The following is a 20,454-nucleotide window of genomic DNA, read 5'->3' as shown; positions in this document are numbered from 1 at the left end:
GACGGCCCTGTCTCGCCAGGCAAGCAGAGCACCGCCACCTGCTCTTGGCCTTGGTATACACGTGTTCCCCGAACAGACGCTCCTCGGTCACGGTTTGGATCCCAGAGACGTCCACAGAGGGTCACTTAACCCATAAAATAACACCTGGAACACCCATGAGACCCCCCACGCCCTCATACGTCCTCCCCGACCCCCGTCTCAGCAGCAGGACCACGAGATGCCTGTATCCACCCGTTCCTCCAGCGACGGGCGTTTGGCGCCAGGCTCTTGCTGATATAAACGGAGCTCAGATGTCAGCCAAGCTTTCCAGTCTGCCTGGTGCCAGTTGGGACTCCTCCCCGAGGTGAATGCGAAGTCCCAGAGGGTCTGTGTCCTCGGACGCCCACACCCGCTGTCTGCCTCTGCCGGTGTCTGGTTCCCCATCCCTTTAGCTGAGTGTGGGGCAAGGGGCCTGAGCCCGGCCCACCCCTCCTGAGATGCTGCAGGCACCAGGGAGCCAACCTGTTCCTGAAGGTTCGGGGTTAGGGGCAGGGTTATGTCACTCAGCCACCACTACCTAAAATCACCTTGAAACACGGCGGTTCTCAGAGTGGGGTTCCGGGGGGTCTCTCACCGTTTCCATGCCCTCACCCACAGACCCATCCATGTGTTCAGCTCCTTTCAGCAGCCCCTAGCATGCTCAGTGCCCTCCCCTTTCCTACGTGGCAGACGATAGCCCTGCAGGAGCCACCCTCCTTAGAAGACAGACTTCGGAAGTTCCCTGGCGGTCCAGTGGTTAGGATTTGACACCTGGGCAGGGAACTAAAATCCTGCGAGTCGCGCAACGCGGCCCAAAAAAGAAGGCTGCGAAATGGGTATCTTTCCCTCCGGTACTAGCAGTGTGTATCCTCTATAGCAAATCACTCATTCATTCAGCAGATGCTGGGTGCCTGCCGTGTGCCAGGCCGTGTTCTGTGCTACACGCTGCAGCGGCAACAGTCAACACAGACCAAGTCGGCGCCTGACGATGCTGACCCAGGGGCCGGGGTGAGGGGGGTGGACAAACAGATAAAATGCATGCCTGTCACCTGGGGACAAGAGCTCCATGTGGAAAAAAATAAAGCATGTGGGACTTCCCTGGTGGCGCGGTGGTTAAGAATCTGCCTGCCAATGCAGGTTCAAGCCCTGCTTCGGGAAGATCCCACATGCCGCAGAGCAACTAAGCCCGTGCACCACAACTACTGAGCCTGCGCTCTAGAGCCCGCGAGCCACAACTACTGAGCCCATGTGCCACAACTACTGAAGCCCATGCGCCTAGAGCCCGTGCTCTGCAACAAGAGAAGCCTGTGCACCGCAACGAAGAGTAGCCCCCGCTCGCCACACCTAGAGAAAGCCCGCGCACAGCAATGAAGACCCAACACAGCCAAAAAAGTAAAACCGTTTTTTCCTTAATTTACCTGACTCTGCTAGGAAGAAGGAAACATTTGAACAGAGACCAAAAGAGATTGAAAAGTGAGCCGTGGTATGTGAAGAAAGTATAGCCCGCAGAAGGAGCAGCCCGTATAGAGGCCCTGGGGCAGGTGCGCATGCAGGGAATTGAGAGAGCAGCCAGGACAGCCGGGACCTGTAGAGCAGTCGTGCCAGGAGCTCAGGGAAGCCGCCCCCAGGAGAGACCTGACGAGCTGGTCACACTTAGCAAAGAACCATTCAGAGTCCCTGGAGATTGATCGAAGGGCTTAGGACAAACTGAGGAGCGTTTGTTTGACCATATGTACAGAAGCTCGTGAGAACCGTGGAAGCCGTGGCGCTGGAGCTGGGGCCGTACCCACGCCTCACAGGGATGGCTTCAGTGTGTCGGCGGCCGCCTGGCGGTTCCCACCTCCCTGCTGCCCTGGGGTGGAGGAGCTTTTCCTGGGAGACTTGGCGGCTGAAGAGGAACCTTTACCTGCGCTGCTTCCACAGCTCCAGGGAGCACAGGGAGGGCCAGGGCTGCTGGCGTGCTGGTGTAGGGGCTCTGCGGGTAGCACCTTCTAAACCTCGGACAGAGGGGGACTCTGCCGCTCGGGGCAAAAGCCTGGGTCTCTCTCCGGCCCCAGGAGGTGTAGGACCTTCTGCCGGGGGGCCCTCTCTCCTGCCAGGCTCTGTGCCTTACAGATAAACCCGCATCCGGTCCTCAGCGTCCCGGCAGGTACATTGTGATGAGTCCCTGTCACAGACAAGGAAATGAGGCCTGGAGACACACGTGCAGAGCAGGGCTCTGATCCCAGCTCACCTGTCCTGCACGCCGCCAAACCCTGACTCCTCAGTGTGGACCCCAGCCAGCAGTTAGGGGTTAGTCGCCCCCAGGCCCGGTGAATCCGTACCAGGGGATTAGGGCACACACAGTGGGAGGAGCCCTGGTGCAAACAGCAGTGTCAGCGCAGGACTCTCGACGCAGGAGGCTCCTCGGCAAACGCGCTGACCTGAGTCGACCCCAGCTGCAAACCCACGGAAGCAGAGGGCTTTTCTCTGCGCTGCATCCACCAGGTCCGAGCTAGGGAAACCCCGCCAGAGCCCTGGGCCTCAGCCCTCCCCTCAGCCTTGAAGTTTTTGAGCTACGTGAGAGCAGAACAAATAACCCCACAAGCTCCCCGAGAGCCACCGTCTGGAGTGAAGTGATGCTGACATTGGCCACGGGTTTGTTGATGCTCTTTTGGACTGAACCCTCTCAAATGGTATCCCAAACACCCCAGCCTGCTCTGCTGGAGAATGACGTTCTCTGTAACCACATCACTGCAGTCCCGCCAACCCAAATGAGATCCCCAACGTCCTCTCTCACAAGCCCACGGTCAAATTTCCCCCCAGTTGTCCCCAGACATGCTTTTTCTAACCAGGAAATCAAGGATCACACGTGGCATTTGCTTATTGTGTCATAAAGGTTCTTTTTCTGCAGCATCTCCTCCCTTACGTTTTTCTCACGACATTGGATTTGGGAAGAGTGTGTCTAACCTTGACCCTGCAACTCCCAGGTAGACTGTGATTGCTCTGGGGATGGTCTCGCAGGGGTTGTGACCTTTCTGCTTGGTCTCGGGACCCCAGGGTGGGAAGCCCAGCAGTCTGACGGCCCCAGCATCGCTGGCCAGGTGAAGCCTTGGATTGATGGGCTGGTTGCCGTGATCTCCAACATCAGCCTTCCAGCTTTCTCAGGAAGCTGATACAGTGAAAGGCTTTATTTTCAACTCCGGGCAAGGATGAGTTCCCCTAGCCCAGAGTCAGGACTGGGTCCCCAGAGCACAGGCTGGTTTTCTCTGAGACCCGGGCCCAGGGGCAGCCCAGGACTGGCGCATGGTCTGGCCCAGTTCTCTATCTCTGGGGAAACAAACTCAACGAGGAGGCCAGTTCTCACCCGGCCAGGTGCTGAACCAGGCACCGTGGGGACATGGCAGACCCCAAAGAACATCATCTCCCCAAGAGGTCCTGCCTCCACATGCACAGATTATCACCTGATTTTCATCTTTCAGCTGTGGATCCACCTAGGACGACAGATAAATTCTGGGCTTAGCACACGGGGCAGCAGGCCCGGACGCGGCCGGATGTGCAAGGAGTCAACGGAACCCCGAATAAACTTGATTATTTCACCAGCACCCTGACTAAATACACGAAACATAAGCCAAGTCAGAGTTTTGTTTACAAGCACAGCACGAACGCAGAGAAGTGGCGAGGCTCAGCTCTGTTTTCTGAGCCTCCTGCTGGAGCCAGGTCTGCACACTCGGGTAGTGACCCTGCTGGGGGTTCGGAAGGTGGGAGAAGGCCCAGCTTCCACCCTGCGCCGTCACCACCCACGGCCACGTGCAGAAGCTCAACATGGCCCCCGAGCTCCCTCGCGGAAGAAAGGGCCCGCAGAGGCTGGCAGAGGGGAGGGCCCTCTGTCTCCCCCAAGACCACCTCGCCCTTCCTTCCGCAAGAGCTGGGAGCCAGGCGGCAGGCGGGCCTGGTCCTTACTTGACTTACAATACAGACGGGCCTTTCAACCGGCACGTCGGCTCCCAGCCTGGTCGAGGCGCAGGCCTGAGGCCACTCCCTGTGGGGCTTGTTAGATCAAATTCATATTTTATGGTAAGACAAGAAAAAGTTAAACAAAAAGTTCTGCCCTTTGGCGTCCTCTCCCCCGCACTGTGCCTCGTGTATCCGCGTTAGGAGTCGACCAGGGCTCCCCATCGACAGAAATTCCTGCTCGGCGAAGAAGAGCAACATTCTCCCAGCATCTACAAGACAACCCCTTAGAGATGACCTTCCTTCTCGGTCTTGTAAGGGACCACATGGCCCAGCACAATGATGCTTAGACCTGGGTTACGTAAAGTGTCAATAATAGGCCATTTGACGTACAGCCCTCCGTCTCAAAAACCTTACATATCTGTGCCTTGACTTCTAATGGGCGTAACAGTCCTCAGAGCTTTCTGAGATGCTCTTCCCGGGTTAGAATCCTCAAATTTGGCTCAAAACTTTCCATTTCTCTCTTAGATTGACTGATGAACTTTTTTGGCGACAGGATTTGGGGGGAGGTGACAGGTGAGGGGCTTCCAGAGGGGGATCCCCTTCGGGGCCAGCGGGTGTATGCACCTCGGCACCCTCTGACCTTTCTCTGGGAACAGCTACCCCAAGAGGTCTGTCCGCACACTGCCCACGAGGACAGGCCTGGCTGCCGGGGGCTGGCGAGGGCAGGAGACGGGGCCTGCTGTGTGCGTGGCAGGGGGGCTTGCTCCAGTCCCGACGGCAGGGGCTGCAGGTGGGCGAGAATCTGGTTGACTCAGCCGTCCCCCCTCTGCGGGTTCTGACGGTACATTTCCCTTTGGGGAAGCAGCTCGCGCTGAGCCCCAAACTCAGTCCATGGAAGCCCATGGAAGCAAGTGGCAGGGGGGCCGGGCCGCCTGCGTTTTGACTCAGTTCAGCCTCGTGTTCGTCAGATGCCTGGACAACCCTTTGTTCCCAGGACTCGTGGCCTCTGAGGCCCCATCTAAAACGACTAATTCCTCCTGGCATTAGTCACCGCCAGCTGACTAAGGCTTCAGGCCGTCAATCTTTTTCTTTTTTTTTAAACATTTTTATTGGAGTATAATTGCTTTATAATACTGTGTTAGTTTCTGTTGTACACCAAAGTGAATCAGCTATTAGGTACACATATATCCCCATATCTCCTCCCTCTTGCGTCTCCCTCCCACCCTCCCTATCCCACCCCTCTAGGTGGTCACAAAGCACCGACCTGATCTCCCTGTGCTATGCGGCTGCTTCCCACTAGCTATCTATTTTACGTTTGGTAGTGTATATATGTCCATGCCACTCTCTCACTTCGTCCCAGCTTACCCTTCCCCCTCCCCGTGTCCTCAAGTCCATTCTCTACGTCTGCGTCTTTATTCCTGTCCTGCCCCCAGGTTCTTCAGAACGATTGTTTTGATTCCATATATATGTGTTAGCATACGGTATTTGTCTTTCTCTTTCTGACTTGCTTCACTCTGTATGACAGTCTCCAGGTCCATCCACCTCACTACAAATACCTCAATTTCGTTTCTTTTTATGGCTGAGTAATATTCCATTGTATACATGTGCCACATCTTCTTTATCCATTCGTCTGTCGATGGGCATTTAGGTTGCTTCCATGTCCTGGCTATTGTAAATAGAGCTGCAATGAACATTTTGGTACATGACTCTTTTTGAATTACGGTTTTCTCAGGGTGTATGCCCAGTAGTGGGATTGCTGGGTCATATGGCAGTTCTATTTTTAGTTTTTTAAGGAACCTCCATACTGTTCTCCATAGTGGCTGTATCAATTTACATTCCCACCAACAGTGCAAGAGGGTTCCCTTTTCTCCACACCCTCTCCAAGGCCGTCAATCTTGAAATCCTATTAGTACTTCTCAACCTAGGATTTTAAGAATAAAGTTGACAACATACTCAGCTGACAGCTCGCGGGTTTGAAGCCTGTTTCATCGGCACCTTCCCTCGGGCGCCGCTGGTAGCCATCACAACGCAGATGCCCTGGCCCGTGGCTCAGACTGACAGTGACTCCAAAAAGATAACAGATTCTATGCTCAGACTTTTCCCCAATAACTGGCTTCCTGTCCGTGAGAGGAGACATTGCTCTTTCTTCCCCAGGAGCAGTTCTGCCAATGCTATTTACTTTTTTTTTTTTTTAATTTATTTTTGGTTGCATTGGGTCTTTGTTGCTGTGCACGGGCTTTCTCTAGTTGCAGCGAGTGGAGGCTACTCTTTGTTGCGGTGTGCGGGCTTCTCTTGTTGCGGAACATGGGCCCTAGGCACGCGGGCTTCAGTAGTTGTGGCGCGAGGGCTCAGTTGCTCCGCAGCATGTGAGATCTTCCAGGACCAGGGCTTGAACCCGTGTCCCCTGCATTGGCCGGTGGATTCTTAACCACTGCGCCACCAGGGAAGTCCCAACGCTACTTAATTTTAACACAGTTAGGTTGGCAGCTTTATCGTAAATGATGGTTGCATAAATACATCGTGAAATGTGCCAATGAAAACGCTGCAAAGAATGGGGATGAGAGCGGATGGCACTCAGGTGTGTTATGCCACAATTTTTTCCTAAGGTGCTGGACAGAGTCCCCCTGCTTTGCCTTCGGAGCCATTGAGCTCCCCACGCTCAACCACAGCCTCACCTACCCCGTTCTAACTACACAGCTCACCTTCTGTTCCCCAAACACGCTGTGATCTTTACCCACCGGGCTTCTGGGGATCCCGTGGCTGGGAGGCTTTCCCGCTCTTCCTGGCCAGTTCTGAATCCTGGGACCCCTTGGGAATGTGCTGTGGGCTCCATGGGCACCTCCCAGATGAGTGAAGACCCCCACCCTCGCCTCCAGCTTCCATGAACTGTTTGAATAGGTGCATCTGAGATGACTTCTGGGAGCCCGGTGAGTCCATGAAATCAACCTCAAATCATCCCATTTCATCCCCCATGTTATTATTATTGTTGTTGTTGTTGTTGTTGTTTAGGAATAGAAAAGAGTTTTATTTGAGCCAAAGTGAGGACTCTAGCCCAGAAGACAGTCTCCCGGATAACGCTGAGGAGCTGCTCTGGAGAAGCGTGGTTTCCTCTCAGAGCAAAGAACGTCAAACGTGTCAGGGATACATTCCTTGAAGGTTTCAGAAAAAAAGTAGGTCAGCACGTACACAGCGAGTCAGCACGGCCTTGGCACCTGGGAAGGGAATCTTATCATGGAAGGAGGGCCAGCTTTGGCTTTCCAGGAAGGAAGGCATTTAATCTTTAGTTTTAATATGGATATTCTTACCTTCTGGTCACTGTGCCCTTTTCTTTCATAATTAAAGCAGATGTACAATATATGTTTTAGGCCACAAATAGGCTATTCTAGTTAGCATAAACTTCAAGTTAACTCATGTATAAGGCAGAGTGACTTCCCATACATCAACGTGTGAAAATTTCTTCTGTCATTTCCCCCCTTTGGGCATAAATTTTTTGATAGAAAGCATTGATAATTAACATATTTGTCCCCTGATGCTAGGGTGGTTGCAGGCTGACCTGCTCCATAATGTCCCTTGGTGCTATGACTACTTCTTTCTATCTTCTTCCTGTCTCTCTCTCTCTTTCTTTCTTCCTTCCTTTTTTTTTTTAATAGGAATAGATTTGCCTCGTTATCCTTGTTTGGGGTAATTAATTGAGGTAGTTGACAAACACAGTGATATATGCTGTCAAGGAAGAATTTTACAGGTTATACACATTATCAATCATATCCAGTTATCACACAAACATTGTATGTGTGCTTTTAGCAGTAGACTGAAAGCAAGCTGGGATACATGTCATGAATAGCTTTCATCCCCCATATTATTAAACCCACGTTATGCATTGAATCGTGTCCTCAAAATAATGCTGAAGTCCTAACCCCCAGCACCTGTGTTTGTGACCTTATGTGGAGACAGGGTCTTTGCAGATGATCAAGGTAAGATGAGATCGTTAGAGAGGGCCCTACTCCACTATGACCGTGTCCTTATACAAAGGGAACCTGTGGACACAGACAAGGCACACAGGGAGAACGCCATGTAAAAACAAAGGCAGAGGGACTTCCCTGGTGGCGCAGTGGTTAAGAATCTACCTGCCAATGCAGGGGACACGGGTCCGATCCCTGGTCTGGGAACATCCCACGTGCCGTGGAGCAACTAAGCCCATGCGCCACAACTACCGAGCCTGCCTGCTGCAACCACTGAAGCCCACGTGCCTAGAGCCCGTGCTCTGCAACAAGAGAAGCCACCACAATGAGAAGCCCGTGCACCGCAATGAAGAGTAGCCCCCGCTCACCGCAACTAGAGAAAGCCTGCACGCAACAACAAAGACCCAATGCAGCCAAAAATAAAAAATTAAATTAAAAAATAAACAAAGGCAGAGATCAGAGTGATCCTTCTACAAGCCAAAAAACCCCGAGATTGCCAGCACACCACCAGACGCCGGGGGAGAAGCCTGGAACAAATTCTCCCTCAGAGGCCTCAGGAGGAACCAGCCCTGCCCACACCTTGATCTTGGACTTCCAGCCTCCAAAACTGAGAGAGAACAAAGCTCTGTTGTTTCAGCCACCCAGTTTGTTACAGCAGCCCTCAAAACTCTAGACTCCACTTTCACAGCTGAGGAGACTGTGGCAGAGAATGGTCGCGTACGTTAGTGAGTGGTGAGGCTGGTTTTGAGCGCAGGCCGTGGCATAACTGCCTGTCTGCATTCCCTCTTAATGACGATGTGCTGAAATGCATCAGAACAAACTGGCCTGCATTTGGGACGGAGCCAGGTTTGGGAGGCGAGCTTCTCAGGATCCTGTGTCTGAGGGGAGGAGGTTATTCCCGAATAAAGTATTTCCTCCTGTCAGACCCAAGTCCCCGTTTATAACAAACACTGAACACCTCCATCCTGAAATGAACCTGCTACATTCATATACTTTAAAAATCAATATTATGCCCTGACTATGATATAAAGGAGAAATACATTTATATCTCCATCAACTGATCTCGACATGTACATGCATGGGTGAGGGCCACGCTGGGGCTGACACACAGACCCATCAAAACAAACAGTTACAAAAGCCACAGACACAGATACAGACGCGCGGAACGGACCACTCAGGTCCCACCTGACATTGCCACTGGAAACATGATTTCATGAGATGGTGAGCAACTCTAGGTAAAGGTCAAAACAAAACAAAATGTAATCTGTCAATTTGCATGGCATTTGTACTCCTGGAAGATTACGTTAAAGCCATGCAAAAATGTCTTTGTGTTTATATTGGTCAGCTCAGGCGGCCAGAACAGAATACCACACACGGGGCAGTTTAAACCACAGACACTCATTTCTCACGGTTCGGGAGGCTGGACGTCCAGGATCTGGGTGCCAGCACGGATGGGTTCTTTGTAAGCCCCTCTTCCTGGCTTATGGATGGCCATCTTCTCACTATGACCTCACGTGGTGGAGGGAGGGGGGAGAGCTCTCCAGTGTTATAAGGACACTAATCCCATAGGATCAGGGCCCCCACCCTTATGACCTCATTTAACCTTAATTATTTCCCTGGTGCAAATACAGCACACTGGAGTTTCAGGACCTCAACCTATGGATCTGGGGAGACACAGTTCAGCCCATACAGTGTTTAGATGTAAAACACACTTAGAATCTAGATGAGGCTCATAATTTTAAAAATTTTGCACACTTGAAAATGTGCCAGGATCTTTTGTGTCTGTGAGACCACCTGCACTTTGCTGGATAGAAAGCACCCCGAGCTGGGTTCGCCCAACCGAGCACCACTGTCCACAGGAAGTCACCGAAGACCCTTCTGTTGGGAAGTTGTGGGGTGCGGAGGATTTTTCTAGGGTGGACCTGGAGATAGTTTTCTTTTTATTTGTCCTGCTTGGGGATCACTGTGTTTCTTCAGTTAATGGGTTGGTGTCTTTTGGAAGCTTCTCAGCTACTATTACTTCAAATAGTGTTCCCACCCCATCCTCTCTCCTGTCCATGTAGGACTATTTACTCATGTACTGGGCCTTCTCACTACCCTCCACGTGTCGCTTAAGCTCCTCCTATGGTTTTTATTTATTTATTTATAATTAAATATTATTGGAATACAGTTGCTTTACGATGTTGGGTTAGTTTCTACTGTACAGCAAAGTGAATCAGCTCTATGTATACATATATCCCCTCCTTTTTGGATTTCCTTCCCACTTAGGTCACCACAGAGCACTGAGTAGAGTTCCCTATGCTATACAGTAGGTTCTCATTAGCTTCCATGGTTTTTTGTTTTTTAATATTTATTTATTTAAGCTGTGCTGGGTCTTAGTTGCGGCATGCAGGATCTAGTTCCCCCACCAGGGATTGTGCCCAGGCCCCCTGCATTGGGGGCACAGAGTCTTGCCCAGTGGACTGCCGGGGCAGTCCCCCTATGGGTTTTTTTAATTTGTTTTTATAAGTATATTTCATTTATTTATTTTTGGCTGCTTTGGGTCTTCATTGCTGCGCGTGGGCTCTCTCTAGCTGCGGCAAGCGGGGGCTACTCTTTGTTGCGGTGCGCGGGCTTCTCATTGCGGTGTCTTCTCTTGTTATGGAGCACGGGCTCCGGGCATGCGGGCTTCAGTAGTTGTGGCTTGAGGGCTCTAGAGCACAGGCTCAGTAGTTGTGGCGCACGGGCTTAGTTGCTCCACGGCATGTGGGATCTTCCCAGACCAGGGCTCGAACCCATGTCCTCTGCATTGGCGGGCGGATTCCTAACCACCACGCCACCAGGGAAGTCCCACCTGTGGTTTTCAAAAGCTCTGTTTTCTCTGTGTGCTGGGCTTCCCGTTCATTCATCATATGCCCATGTCCAATCTCCCATCAAATCCCCCGCTGACTTCGTTTCAGATGTTGCCTCTTTCCCACACGGTTCTCATACCCAGCTGGCAGTCATTTCCTTGGCACACATTTATACAAGTATGGTGTGGCGATATGCATGCAGATTCTCACACACGTGCACACCTTTTAACCCCAAAATTCCACTGTTTGGAATTTGACATTAGGCAATACTTAGGAGTGTGTGTAAAGGCTGTGCAAGTTTGCACTCCCAGAGCTGTTCATAACTCAGGGGCTGAGTCTATAGTTACCCCATTGGCAAAACTTGGGCGGAACCGAAATTGGCCTGGGAGTTCCACGAAGGCTGTCCCTCTAATGTTGGGACAGGGCACTGTCACTCTGGTCAGTGGCCAGAAGAAATGTCTGACTTGTGTTTCCAGGCCACACTGCTCAGAAAGGACACAAGAGACCGGCTCAGCTGGCCTGTGCTCCCCTCGGGCAATCGGGGGAAGGGAGAGGAGCTTGGGGGTGGGGTGGGGGGAGGCGGCCCCCTTCTCACCAGGGACACCAGCCCTGGCCCAGACACAAGCCACACCCACACCCACTGCTTTTACTTTTTTTTTTTGACTGAAGTATAGTTGATTTACAATGTTGTGATAATTTATGCTGTACAGCAGAGTGATTCCATTATACATGTTTCTATATAATGCATTCCGTTATGGTTTATCCCAGGGTATTGATTATAGCTCCCTGTGTTACACAGTAGGACCTTGTTGTTTATCCATCCTATAAGTAAGAGTTTGCATCTGCTAATCCCAAACTCCCACTCCATTCCTCCCCCACTGCACTCCCCCCTGGCAACCACAAGTCTGTTTTCCATGTCCGTGAGTCTGTTTCTGTTTTGTAAATAAGTTCATTTGTATTTTTTCTTTTAGATTCCACACATAAGCGACATCATATGATATTTATCTTTGTCCGACTTACTTCACTTAGTATGATAATCTCTAGGTCCATCCACGATGCTGTAAATGGCATTATTTCATTCTTTTTTATGGTTGAGTAATATTCCATTGCATGCATGTAGCACATCTTCTTTTTATTATTATTATTATTTTTTTATTTTGGCTATGCTGGGTCTTCATTGTGGTGCACAAGCTCTTCGTTGCAGTCTCCTTTCTAGTTGTGGCGAGAGCCCACAGGCTCAGTAGTAGCAGTATGCGGGCTCTCTAGTTGCAGCGCGCGGGTTTAGTTGCCCTGAGGCATGTGGGATCTTAGTTCCTGGACCAAGGGTTAAACACGCGTCCCCTGCATTGGAAGGAGGACTCTTAACCACTGGACCACTAGGGAAGTCCCTGTACCACATCTTTATCCATCCATCTGTTGAAGGACATTTAGGTTGTTTCCATGTCTTGCCTTTCCTTTCTTTAATAGGTGGTTTCACTCTCTTTTCTTAGGCTGAGCACTTGGAGTTGAATTCACGCAGCTTAAATGAGACTCTACTCTTGTGAAGAAGTGACAACCTAAACATCCATGAACTGAGACAAGGATGGGCTGAAGAAAAAAACATCTATTTGAGCAAAATACAGTCATGAAAAATGATGATATAAAATAATTATCGATGTGGAAAGATGCGCACAGTCATGCATTAATGAAAATGGTAGGTTATCAAATAGCACGAGAGATCGGACTCTTCAACTCAAGAAAAACATAAAAATTCTAGATTTAAATCAAAATGTTACCGATGGGTCATAGAATTACACATGATTTTTATTTATAAACTTGTATCGTTTTAATTCATAGATCTTATTTTTTTAGAATAGCTCTAAGTTTGTAGAAAAATTGAGCAGATAGTACAGAGAACTTTGATCCACCACCTGTCACATACACAGTTTCCCCTATTATTAACCTCTGGAATTAGTGTAGTGCATTTGTTACAGATAAGGAACCAGCATTATAACATTATTATTAAGTGAAGTCCATAGTTTACAATAGGGTTCACTCTTGGTGTTGTACATTCTGTGGACTTGAACAAATGGGTGATGACACACGTCCACCATTTACAGTCTCACATAGAGTAGTTTCTCTGCCCTAAAAATCCTCTGCACTCTGCCTATTCATCCCTCCCTGCCCTCCCCGTCGGCAACCACTGATTCTCTTTTCCTACCTGTGTAGTCTTACCCTCTCCAGCTGTCACACAGTTGGAATCATACAGTCTGTCGACTTCTCAGATTGGCTTTTGTCACTCAGCAATGCATTCAAGTTTCCTGCATGTCTTGTCTTTTCGTGTTTTGATAGCTTATTTATTTCACTTCTAAATAACAGTCCACTCTGCAGACATACCTTGGTTTTTCTATCCACTCGTCTACTGAGGGGTGCCTTGGTTGTTTCCATTCCTGGCAATTGTGAATAAAGCTGCTATAGGGACTTCCCTGGTGGTCCAGCAGTGAAGACTCTACACTTCCAATGCAGAGGGTCTGGGTTTGATCCCTGGTCTGGGAACTGGGATCCCACATGCTGTGTGGCATGGCCAGAGAAAAAAAGGCGGCTATAAAGTCTGTGTACAGGTTTCTGTGTGGACATAAGTTTTCAACTTATTAGGTAAACATCAAGGAATGCAATGGCTAGATCATATGGTAAAACTATGTGTAGCTTGATTAAGCTTTATTAGCCAAACAGTGCTCCAGAGTGGCTGGACCAGTTTAGATTCCCACCAGCAAAGAATGAGAGCTCCTGTCGCTCTACGCCCTCCTCAGTATTTGGTGTCGTCAGGGTTCTGGACTTCAACTATTCTAAAAGGTGATATCGTTGTTTTGCATTTCCCTGATGACATACAGTGTTGAGAAATTTTCACATGCGTACCCTCTTGGGTGAGGTTTCTGTTCAGATCTTTTGCCCATTGTATTTTATTTATTTATTTATTGGCCACACCACGATCCTAGTTCCCTGACCAGGGATCGGACCTGCGCACCTTGCAGTGGAAGGGTGGAGTCTTAACCGCTGGACCGCCAGAGAATTCCCTTGCTTATTTTAATTGGAGTGTTTGTTTTCTTACTATTGAGTTTTAAGAATTCTTTGTGTATTTTGGACACTGGTCCTTTATCAGTGTTTTATAAGATTTTCTTTGATGGTGGGACACAACACACTGACACTCAGGCAGATGAAAGGCTGGACTCTCCATTACTTAGAGGTCCAAACAGGAGTAGGCTGCCACACAGGGCCACACAGAGGTTGCACCTGGGGACATCAGTAGACTGACGTGACCAAGGAAAGACTCAGTGAGCTTGAAGCTATGTCCGTAGAAACCAACTGAAATGCAGAGAGAAAAAGGAATGAAAAACATTGGACAGAAGATCCAAGGACTGTGGGACAACTGCAAAAGGTGTAGCACACACACAGTGGAAACACCAGGAGACAAAAGAAAGGAACAGATGAAATAACTGAAGCTACAACGGCTGATACCTTTCCAAAATCAATGACAGACACCAAACCACAGATCCAGGAAGCTGAGAGAACACCGAACAGGATAAACGCCAGAAAAAACTACACCCAGGCATATCATGTTCAAACTGCAGGGAGTCAAAGACAGAGAAAACGTTAAAAGAGGTCAGAGGGAAAAACCACCCTACCTACAGAGGCACAAGGATAGGGATTACATCTGACACATCCTCAGAAACGACACAAGCAAGAGGGTGGGGTGAAACATCCAATGTGCTCAAAGATAAAACCACCAACGAGATTCCGTATCCAGTGAACTCTTCCTTCAAAAGTGAAGGAGCAATAAAGACTTTCTTTGACAAACAAAACCTGAGGGCATTTGTTGCTGGTAGACCTGCCTTGCAAGAAATGTTAAGAGAAGTTCTCTGGGTATCCACTCAGAAGCATTTCTGGGTCTTTTCTTCCTCTGCTCACTTGGGACAGCAAGCTGGGGGCTGGCCTCCCCCTTGGTCAGGCAGGCTCCGGGAAGGAAGGAAGGAAGGAGAGAGAGAGAGAGAGAGAAAGGAAGGAAGGAAGGAAGGAAGGAAGAAGGGAGAGAGGGAGAGAGGGAGAGAGGGAGGGAGGGAGGGAGGAAGAAAGAAAGAAAAAGAAAGAGAGAGAGAAAGAAAGAGGAAGAAAGGGACAAAGAAAGGAAGGAAGAAAGAAAGAGGAAGGAAGTGGGGAGGGAAGGAAGGAGGGAGGAAAGAAAACAAGGGAGGGAGGGAGGAAGGAAAAAGAAAGAAAACAGTTTTGAAAGAATGACCTCCCTGTGCATCTCTTTTCTAAGTTTGGATTTTTCCTTGAAGGATTCAGTTTTCTTTTTTCTTTTTGTTTTGCTTTGAATGTCCTTTTCTTAAAAAATTTAAAAACAGCTTTATTGAAATATAATTCAAATGACAGAGTTCAACCATTGAAAATGTATATTTTGGGACTGCCCTGGTGGTGCAGTGGTTAAGAATCCGTCTGCCAATGCAGGGGACACGGGTTCGAGCCCTGGTCTGGGAAGATCCCACGTGCTGTGGAGCAACTAAGCCCGTGCGCCACAACTACTGAAGCCCGCGCGCCTAGAGCCCGTGCTCCGCAACAAGAGAAGCCACCGCAATGAGAAGCCCGCGCACCACAACAAAGAGTAGCCCCTGCTCGCCGCAACTAGAGAAAGCCTGTGCGCAGCAACGAAGACTCAACGCAGCCAAAAATAAATAAATGTTTATAAATTACAAAAAAAGAAAATGTACATTTTGATGATTTTTAGTATATTGACAGAATTGTGCATCCGTAGAATAATCTAATTTTAGAACATTTTCAGCATAACCCTTCAAAATCGTGTCCGTATTTAGCCATCACTCCCATTCTCTGCCCAAACCTCAGCTGTGAGCAACCACTGATCTGCTCTCTGTCTCTATGGATCTGTAGAGTTGCCTATTCTGGACGTTTCGTAGAAACGCAGCCTACAGTCTGTGACCTTGTGACGGGCACCAGTGTTGTCTGGGGAAAAATCTCCTCTGCCACCAACCCTCCCGTCTGCTCCGAAGGGCGGGGCCTGGGCAGCGTCCCGCGGAGCCTGAGAGCCCCAGTCACAGACACATGGACCACGGGGGGTGCCGCCGGGTGCTGTTCCCGTGTCGAGGAGCCTGCGGGCCAGTGCGGATGCCCTGCCCGGGAGGCCGCGCCTGCCTCTTGTCCGACGGGCGCCCTGTGTTGGTACCCCGGGAGCTGGACAGCAGGAGAGTCAGCACGGGTCAGAGGAGGAAGGAGGCCAGGCTGGAGCTTTCGAGAAAGGAGGAAAGTCACTGGGAAGAGGCTGGGGAAGACGAAGGGGAGGGAGGCTGAGGATGCAGCACCAGAGACAGCATCCTGGGTCCCCCTCCATCCGGGGCCTCACAGCTGGGGAGACCCTCTGGAGACTGGCTGCCCAAGAGGAGGGAGCACAGGTCTGAGCACCAGGCCACCCCAGGCGCTCGGGGCCTCTGCTTGGCGTGAGGTGTCCAGGCCCCGCCTCAGCTTCCCAGCGTCTGGAATGAATCAGAGCCCCCGGCCACACCTCTAGCTTTGTGTTTTGTTCTAAATGAACGTTGTTTTACCACCCTTGGCTTGTCACTGGGTTTGTTCTGCTTAATTTTGAGGTGTCAGCTCCTAGAATGGAGAATTTGCTTTCATGACGTCGGATAACGCAGTGAGCTTGCTTGCCTTGTCCTTTTATTTTGCAGTAAAGTATACAGAAAGTAGATTGACCACTTTAACCATTTCTAAGTGTACAGTTCAGTGATATCAAACCCATTACACGCTCCCTCCCCATTCCCACCCACCCCAGCACCCACCACTCTACTTTCTGTCTCTACGATTTTGACTAATCTAAATACCTCACGTATGCAGCAATGAAGACCCAATGCAGCCAATAAATAAAAAAAATAAAATTTAAATGGAGTAACTGTGGTTCAGGCAACCAAAATGGAGCTGGTTGGCTAGGGTGGGTGTGGCTTCAGAAACATTCCTGCATCACTGAGAACTTGAATTTTTGAACTGTATGAAACTCAAGCACACCACAAACCATTTCCAAAACAAAAGCTGCCGGCAGCTGCCGGCGGCAACCTTGTCGTTTCAAAGTCCCCCCATTTCTCAACTGTGCAATCGTTTGGAACCCCAGCCAATTATTTTTTTTAAGATGATTTGATTTTTTTTTTACCTAGTGATCTATTTATTTATTTATGGCTGCGCTGGGTCTTCGTTGCTGCGCGCGGGCTTTCTCTAGTTGTGGCGAGCGGGGGCTACTCTTTGTTGCGGTGCTCAGGCTTCTCATTGCAGTGGCTTCTCTTGTTGCAGAGCATGGGCTCTGAGAGCATGGGTTTCAGTAGTTGTGGCACGTGGGCTCAGTAGTTGTAGCTCGCGGGCTCTAGAGCGCAGGCTCAGTAGTTGTGGCACACGGGCTTAGTTGTTCCGTGGCACGTGGGATCTTCCCGGACCAGGGATCCAACCCGTGTCCCCTGCATTGGCAGGCGGATTCTTAACCACTGTGCCACCAGGGAAGCCCCCCAACCAATTACTGTTTAACAAGCGCCCTTACTTCTAGCCAGATCCAGTCCTAGTTCTTGGCAGACAAGTTTTGTAACCTTGCGGTTTGGGGACTTTACAAACCTCCCCCATTTTGTAGTCCTGCAGAGCACAGTTCAAGCGCTTCTTGAATCTGTGTCTCCCGGGCTGCAGTCCTAGCAAAGCCCAAATAAACGCCTCTTTATTTCAACCATGTCTCCATTCTTGGAATTCTTGGTTAGCACTCTAAAAATCCAGCTTCTACAATTAGGTCAATCCCTTTTATTTGCATATATAACTTCTATAAAACTCTAGGGAGACGTTACACAAGTTCTTATCTAAAAATATCTCATATGTTTTTTATTTTCCAATTTTCAAGGATTCTTTAAAAATACAGATGCCTAGTCCTGACGAGTCTGTGCTAATTATCACCAGCTGCTGACAGGAGTGTCAATTACACACCTTCCTAGAGTATAATTTGGCAACATATAAGTAATCTAAGATAAACTACCCTTTTACCTGTCATTCCACTTCAAGGGATCTCTGCTAAGAAAGTAATGAGACAACAAGGTCCTACTGCACAGGACAGGGAACTATATTCAATATCCTGTGATAAACCGTAATGGAAAAGAATCTGAAAAAGAATATGTATAACTGAGTACCTTTACTGTACAGCGGAAATTAACACAACATTGTAAATCAACTATACTTCAATAAAATTTAAAAAGTAATAAATTGATAAATCTTTTTTTAAAAAGTAACCAGAAATTCACACAAAGATTTACTTACAAGTAAGTCCAATGAAATATTTATAATACTGAGAAGCTGGAGACAACCTGACTATCAAATAATAGAGGATTAAAGAAATTCTTGTAACTCCATATGATGGAAATAACGTAGCCATGAAAGACTATGGAGAAATATTGGAGGACGCCATTGATAGCATGAAAATATGGCTGATTCGCTTTGTTGTGCAACAGAAACTAACACAGTAATGTGAAGCAATTATATTCCCATAAAGATCTATTAAAATAAAAAAAGAAAAGATAATATTACATATACACATAGTACATTACAATCCCAATGTTTAAAATATCTAACATCAATGTTTCTTGAGCACTTACCATGTATCAGACACTTACCAGGTATCACGTAAAACCAGGCAGCTATGCATAGAAATAAGGCCAGAAAGCTACACACCCTCAAGGTAATGGGGCTCTGAGGAGTTTTGGGTTTCTTCTTTGCAGTATTTGTAATCTCCCCCAGCTTTCTACAACACGAGTTTCTCTTATAACTAGAGACACAGTGAATGATGTTTAAGAAACCCTGTGGGGCACAGTGCATAGAAAGAAACGCAGCCCTTGCAGCAAAGTTAATCCCGAACCATCTAGGACAGCAAACGTTGGGCTCTAGAGAACAGACTCAGTACTTGTGGTGCTCGGGCTTAGTTGGTCCGTGGCATGTGGGGATCTTCCTGGACCAGGGATCGAACCTGTGTCCCCTGCATTGGCAGGCGGATTCTTAACCACTGTGCCACCAGGGAAGTCCCTTGATCTTTTTTAAAATTATTATTTTTATTTTTTGACCACGCTGCTGCACGGCATGTGGGATCTTTGTTCCCCAACCAGGGATCGAACCCGGGCCCTTGGCAGTGAAAATGCCGTGTCCTGACCACTGGACCGCCAGGGAATTCCCTTAGCTATTATTAATCAACAATTAATTATTATTAACTATGATGTGCTTCCTCTTTAAATTCTGGATGGCTAAGACCCTGCCCCCTTCCTCACTGTCCCAGGCAGAAGCCGGGTCACTGCATCCACTGTTCTCACCAGGCTAGAGAGGTTTAAACTTGCTGACTTGGGTCACCAGAGGGACAGAATTCACTGTGTCTGCAAGGGTGAAACCCCAGAGGCAACAGGTTGGGAGTGAGAGATAAAGGGCAGGGTCATGACCACGGAGCTTGAAACCCAGCAGGACCCTGTGGGGTCCCCCCAGGCACAAATCTTTTCTGTGTCCCCCATTTCTGGTTTGTAGGAAATAGGCTTCATTCGGTCTCCTAGACCTTCCTGAATATCAAAGAGCAGATTCAAACAGTTGCTAATCAGGGGAGTAATGAATACAGAAACAAAGGAGGAAAATCAAGAAACTATAGTGCAGCGATTGAAGCAGGATCCTGGTTTCTCCTCAAGGGACAATATCTTTGAGTTCTTCTGCAGGAACTAAGGCCCCAACCAGGTGAAGGATGGTAACTTCAGGCTGAGCACAAGATCCCTGGATCACCCCCACCACCAACCCCCCTTACCTCACCACCAACCAATCAGAAGGAAGTCACACACCCTACAGCCCTCACCCCACATTTTGCCTATAAAACTTCTCCTTGGAAACCATGGAGGAGATCAGAGTTCGAGCACCGGCCACCGCTCTCCTTGTTGGGCTCTGCAATAAACCTTTCTCGGCGCCAAACTCCAACTTTCCCGTTTGTTTGGCCTCACTGTGCATAGGGCACAGGAACTTGCCTTCAGTAACAGGCTGGGCTCCCACCACGTGGGTTTGCCCTTGCCTGCAGGTTCTGAAAGAGGACATTGCACAGGGGTGGTGCAGTGCACACTGGCCAGGTGGCCAGGCCCAGAACACCCTGAGGCAGAGGGCCAGCCACGTGTCAGGGGTTGGGGAACTGGGCTCCTGGGGGTCCCCAAGGGTCTCATGGCACCGTGGAGGTGTCCGCCCCCCAGGCCTCTGCGGGGTAGTTTGGGTCCCCGCTAGCTGGGTAACTCCGCGTGGATCAGGTCTGCGTGCCCTAGGCGGGGGCGCACCCGTGGACAAGGTGGGCCTGGATCCTTGGTCCTGCGGGGCGGTCGCGGGGCTCGTGCGTCCTAGCGCTGGTCTGCGCGGTGGCCGCAGGGGCCATGGACCGCGCGGGGGTTCCAGGACCCGCAGGGTCTGGAGTGGGGACCCGGCACTGCGCGCCACGGGGCCCTAGGGAGGGCTCTCCCGGTAACTCCCAGCCCGGCCGCCCCTCTGCTGGCACCCCTGCCCGTGCCCACTCTCGGGGCGCCGCACCAGTGTGTTTCCTCCGTGGCAGTCCTTGTTTGACCGCCTCGTACTTCAGCTGCGCCGGGAAGTGTGGGTTAGAGGCGTGGCGCAGGGCCAGGGGGCGGACCTCAGTGGAGTGA

Source organism: Delphinus delphis, chromosome 4 (assembly GCF_949987515.2).
Source record: "Delphinus delphis chromosome 4, mDelDel1.2, whole genome shotgun sequence".
NCBI lineage: Eukaryota > Metazoa > Chordata > Mammalia > Artiodactyla > Delphinidae > Delphinus > Delphinus delphis.
This window is presented reverse-complemented; position numbering follows the sequence as displayed.